The sequence below is a fragment of the Aquarana catesbeiana genome, linkage group LG01 (assembly GCF_042186555.1).
Source record: "Aquarana catesbeiana isolate 2022-GZ linkage group LG01, ASM4218655v1, whole genome shotgun sequence".
Taxonomy (NCBI): Eukaryota; Metazoa; Chordata; class Amphibia; order Anura; family Ranidae; genus Aquarana; species Aquarana catesbeiana.
In genome coordinates this window covers 274,578,959-274,585,105 of record NC_133324.1, presented here as the reverse complement: position 1 = coordinate 274,585,105, position 6,147 = coordinate 274,578,959, and positions in this window count along the sequence as shown.

Below are 6,147 nucleotides of genomic sequence, written 5' to 3'. Positions count from 1 at the left end.
TAGTTACAAAAACACATGCACTGCAGAAAAACACTGAACGGCCATGGTTACTGTATTTTATGCATCTGCATGCTTGCTGACATTTCCAGAAGCTGACTGATTAACATTATAGCTGCCGTGCTGTACATTTACCTCACTTGGCCTCATTTATTATTTGTCTTATGAAAGAACTGTTCTGTGCTGCCCACAGCCACCAATCAGGCTTAATCTGGCATTGGAAAATGAGAGAGAATGGAAATTTGGGGAGAACATAGAACATTTCCCAATTAAAACAAATAATATATTTGATTTACAGAGTTTAAATGGTTTAATGGGACTAAAGAACACTGAGGTTGCTAAAGAAATAAAGGTTAATATCCATATTGGGAATCGGAAGCAGCAAAAGATCTACATGACACTGTACTGTATGAAGGAAACTGAGGGACTGATGAATTAACTGTGCAGACATTGTCGGGATGGGACATATTTTGACTCTTCAGTATTTTTTCAAAGAGTTAATAGTATATTTTGCATGCCATAAAACAATGTTTTTCTAAAGAATAATCTAGATCAGGCATGGCAGATAGTTGTTTTGTGGGCCACATGCGTTCCTCTCACTTCTCTGTGGCCCTCAGTTTGAGGACAAAAAATATAAATGTATCTTACATACTTTTGTAGCTAAATATTTCAGGAAATGTGTTATGGCCTCTTTCTATGTGATTAAATATTGTAATTGCAATTTTTACTATAATTTTAAATTCCAAAGTGGCATAGAGGGAGATTTACTAAAACTGGAGCACTCTGAATCTGGTGCAGCTGTGCATGGTAGCCAATCAGCTTCTAATTTCAGCTTGTTCAAATAAGCTTTGACAATAAAACCTGGACACTGATTGGTTTTTATCCAGAGCTGATCCAGGTTTTGTACTCTTCAGTTTTAGTAAATAATCCCCATAGTGTTTTTCTGACATTAAGAAGGTGCAGCCCACAACAGGCAAAAGATTGAGGATTTAGTCCTCTCAATTCAGCCCACTGATTTATCAGAATTTGACATGCCTGCCCTTGATGGACTGGCAATTAACATGTTGAACCATAGGTACAGTGGGGACAGAAAGTATTCAGAACCCCTTAAATTTTTCACTCTTTGTTATATTGCAGCCAAATGCTAAAATCGTTTAAATTAATTTTTTTTCCTCATTAATGTACACACGGCACCCCATATTGACAGAAAAACACAGAATTGTTGACATTTTTGCAGATTTATTAAAAAAGAAAAACTGAAATATCACATGGTCCTAAGTATTCAGACCCTTTGCTGTGACATTCATATATTTAATTCAGGTGCTTTCCATTTCTGATCATCCTTGAGATGGTTCTACACCTTCATTTGAGTCCAGCTGTGTTTGATTATACTGACTGGACTTGATTAGGAAAGCCACACACCTGTCTATATAAGACCTTACAGCTCACAGTGCATGTCAGAGCAAATGAGAATCATGAGGTCAAAGGAACTGCCTGAAGAGCTCAGAGACAGAATTGTGGAAAGGCACAGATCTGGCCAAGGTTATAAAAAAATTTCTGCTGCACTTAAGGTTCCTAAGAGCACAGTGGCCTCCATAATCCTTAAATGGAAGATGTTTAGGATGACCAGAACCCTTCCTAGAGCTGGCCATCCGGCCAAACTAAGCTATCGGGGGAGAAGAGCCTTGGTGAGAGAGGTAAAGAAGAACCCAAAGATCACTGTGGCTGAGCTCCAGAGATGCAGTCGGGAGATGGGAGAAGGTTGTAGAAAGTCAACCATCGCTTCAGCTCTCCACCATTCGGGGCTTTATGGCAAAGTGGCCCGACTGAAGCCTCTCCTCAGTGCAAGATACATGAAAACATGGAGTTTGCTAAAAAAACACCTGAAGGACTCCAAGATGCTGAGAAATAAGATTCTCTGGTCTGATGAGACCAAGATAGAACTTTTTGGCCTTAATTCTAAGCGGTATGTGTGATGAAAACCAGGCACTGCTCATCACCTGTCCAATACAGTCCCAACAATGAAGCATGGTGGTGGCAGCATCATGCTGTGGGGGTGTTTTTCAGCTGCAGGGACAGGACGACTGGTTGCAATCGAGGGAAAGATGAATGTGGCCAAGTACAGGGATATCCTGGAGGAAAACCTTCTCCAGAGTGCTCAGGACCTCAGACTGGGCCGAAGGTTTACCTTCCAACAAGACAGCTAAAATAATGAAGGAGTGGCTTCACAACAACTCCCTGACTGTTCTTGAATGGCCCAGACAGAGCCCTGACTTAAACCCAATTGAGCATCTCTGGAGAGACCTAAAAATGGCTGTCCACCAACGTTTACCATCCAACTTGACAGAACTAGAGAGGATCTGCAAGGAAGAATGGCAGAGGATCCCCAAATCCAGGTGTGAAAAACTTGCATCTTTCCCAAAAAGACTCATGGCTGTATTAGATCAAAAGGGGACTTCTACTAAATACTGAGCAAAGGGTCTGAATACTTAGGACCATGTGATATTTCAGGTTTTTCTTTTTTAATAAATCTGCAAAAATGTCAACAATTCTGTGTTTTTCTGTCAATATGGGGTGCCGTGTGTACATTAATGAGGGAAAAAATGAACTTAAATGATTTTAGCAAATGGCTGCAATATAACAAAGAGTGAAAAATTTAAGGGGGTCTGAATACTTTCCGTCCCCACTGTATGTAGGGGTAGCTTTGTTTTGTTTTTTTATTCAAGGGGCTTAAACTTGGATGGGAAATTGGGAATTATGGGATGCCCAGGAATATTCAGTGCAAACTTGCTTGGGACTTCTATATACACTCCACTCTTCTCTCCAGCACAAACGCTGCACACCGTTTCTCCTCCAGCACTTCCCTTGCTTCAGACTGTTGCTCCTCCAGACTAGCTAGCACCGCATGGGTAGGCCTAACACTACTTCAACCAGGCCTCATTGAACTGAATTTTGCGGGCAGGGACCTCGGGCCCCTGTGCAGTAGAAATAGTTCAGGTGCTAACTGTCCTCTGTTCAGCTACCAATCCCATATAGCTCTCTTCAGGCCCTGCCAGCCAGTATGGCTGCAAAGACCTCTTTCCACTGCCCTTCCCACAGTCCTCTCTTCTGGATCTGCACCCATCTCAACTACAATCTCCCAGTTCTCTCAGGCGTGCCTCCCCAGTCCTCCCGACTGTGCTCACTCACCAGCCCTCCCAGCTGTGACTAGTTGTCTTCCCTGGAGACTCTTAGAAGTGTTCTCTCCTGCTGTTCTCTCCTTGCTCTCTCATGTGCCTCTCCTTCCAGGGTCTCGTCACTCCTCCTGGATGCACCCGAGCCCCAGCCCAGGGTCACCCCCCCAGACTGCCAGAAAATCCTAATTTTAGCACCTACCTAACTAGAGGGTGCTACAAGTACAGTATATAGACTTTTTACAACAAAGCAACGATGTCAAGCAAATTGCAGTAACCCATAGCATTTAATCAGATTTCTATTTTTTTTTCAATTTACAGCAGTCAGTACTAGAGTTAAGCACATTCATAGTAATGACACAGGGTTCAAGCCTCACTGATACATTTAAAGTATAACTGTACATGTTTGTGCCCCCACCCAGAACTCTTGCCTTAAGTGCACTTTATGGCAGACTTACATGTCTTCCTCCAGCAATGCAAGGTTGGCCATCCCCCTTGTGGCTCCATCACCACTGTTGCCATCTTCTCCGGGGGTTCTTTCAGGCTTGAAGTCTTCTGTCTTCTCCACTGGTGGGCCATGGAAGATGTAACTTCTATGTGTATATGGCTCTGTAAGATGCTGGAATTGTACACATAGCTATGAATACACAGCAGTCAGCGTGCAATTAGGAAAAAAATGTTAGGAGGCAAGATAGTGATTTTATGGGAAAAGAGAAATACATTGGGGTTGATTAAATAAAGTTAAATAGACTGTGCTCCAGAGCTTAGTAAATGAGGTAATGTTTCATTTTACAAAGAATACTCAATAACATGCAATGAAAAAAAACTGCATTTTTGCTTGCACATGATTGGATGATGGAAGTCAACAGAACTTCTGCTTATTTACTAAGCTCTAAAGCAACAGCTCTTCCAGAGTGCAACTGCACTTTGCAAAGTGCACCGTCTATTTGCCTTTAGTAAATCAATCCCATTGGCTCTTATTGCACTAAAAACCTACCAGATAGCATTTTTTTCAAATTAAAGTGTATACACACCCTAAATATTACCTTCTATTTGCTCCCTTTTGATCTGTTTAACAAATATTTAAAGTCTTTTCTTATATCTGTTTAATATAAAAAAACTCTCTACTGTCCTGTGCCCCTGCTCACTTCCTGTGTTATCGCAACCCTCCTAGTCCTTATCTTGTAGTACAGAAAGATTTGCCTTTGTGTTGTAAAGATCAGAGAGTGGGAGAGGTTGAGTAGTTTAGCAAAATACACTTGGAAGCTGACAACACTCAGTCCACAAAAGCACAAGTTGTCAGCCTACAACAAGGCTTAAGAGCTGAGTGCATTTTAGGCAAATCATAATAATGCATCATTTAGGCTATGCTGTTACAAAAAATTCTATTGAACTGTCCTATCAGCACTTATAAACATTCACTGATTCTTTGTAACCTCATTATCATGTATGTCATTTTTTATGAGTAATACACCTCAGTTTCTGCTCAATATACTACTTTGCCCTTCACCACTGTCTGTAAACTCCTCTTTTTCACAGTGTGGGATTGGACCACTGGATCCTTTGGAGGACCAAACTTTTCATTCTATAATTGATGTTCATTGAGAAATTGCATAATGACTACTTATTTAAAACATATATTAAAGCGGGGGTCCACCTATCTATCGTTTTTTTTTTTTTTGAGTTAATTCACAAACTTTTCTTCTCAGCATTACATACTCACATATTGTGTGTAATATGTCCGCCTGTGTCAGATTTCATCGGAAAGAATAACTTATATTATTCACTGCAGGCGGTTTCCATCTTCATTGTGGGCATTTGAAGCCCACAAGCATTTATTTCCTGGATGTGGTGAATGCTGTGCTCCCAGCATTCACCGCTCGTTCCCGCACATGCTCAGTGGCATCCTGGGAAGCCTGAGACTAGCTCCCAGGAGTCTGGGAGAGGCTAGAAACATGCCTACTCCCACGGGAGGAGAACCAGGAAGTGCAAAGAGAAATAGAAAAATAAAAGGTAATTACGGCGATTTAAATTTTTTTAAACGGCATGCCAGCATCTAGGCAAGGAAGAGAATACATACAGATATTGTTCAAAATTTGGGTGGAACCCCGCTTTAAGTCTAAATGTAAGCTTTGATAGGCTATTCATCATGTAACACCATATAGCTCCATGCAATGCTATTGTCCAACTGCTTTGGCATTGTCAAATGTTATCTAGTGATCCTACCAGGAAGATCTACCTCTTTGGGCAAACGACAAAACTCACTTGCTGACTTTCAGAAGAGGTACAGTGGCCATTTTTTTCTCTGCTGTATTTTTTCTTTTCTTGTCCTTATTTGTAATTTGAAAACCTCCTAAATAAAAAATTTAGAAAAGTAAAAAAGGAATTGCAGCATTGCCACCTTTGCAAGCATATAACAGTTAAGTACTGGGGCTGTGTATTAATGGTGAATGTCGCTGCTGGGCTTTCTGTTTCAAAGACAGCACTATTCTATCTCTGCAGGTTTACCTATGCAACAGCAGAACCCCTGCAATAGAATGGCAGCTGTTCACTAAGGGAGTTTCCCTGATTGCTTCTCCATTTTGATGCTTTGGGGAAATTGTCTACTACTGGGTCAGTAAATTAAGGGGACTCTGTCATAAAAACATACCGTAATCAAAGCTACCATTTCTAAACTCACATTCGAGAATTCTAGTTCCCTGGCGGTCCTGTCAATGATTTGGCTTTAAGCTCTGGAATCAATGACTTGGAACAAATATAGGAAGTTTAGACACTTTCTGACACTCATTTACATCATGTTTGTTCTGGGTTTGTGAATAAAAAATAGTTTTTGAAGTAGGCCAGCAATGGCAGCCCTTGTATATCTCTCATGACGGTGTTACTTTAGGTACAAACTGCTCAGGTATATTAAAAAATATGATTCCCCAATTCTGTGCTCCCTTACCTTTGTTTAAGAAATAGTCACCTAATTTATCAA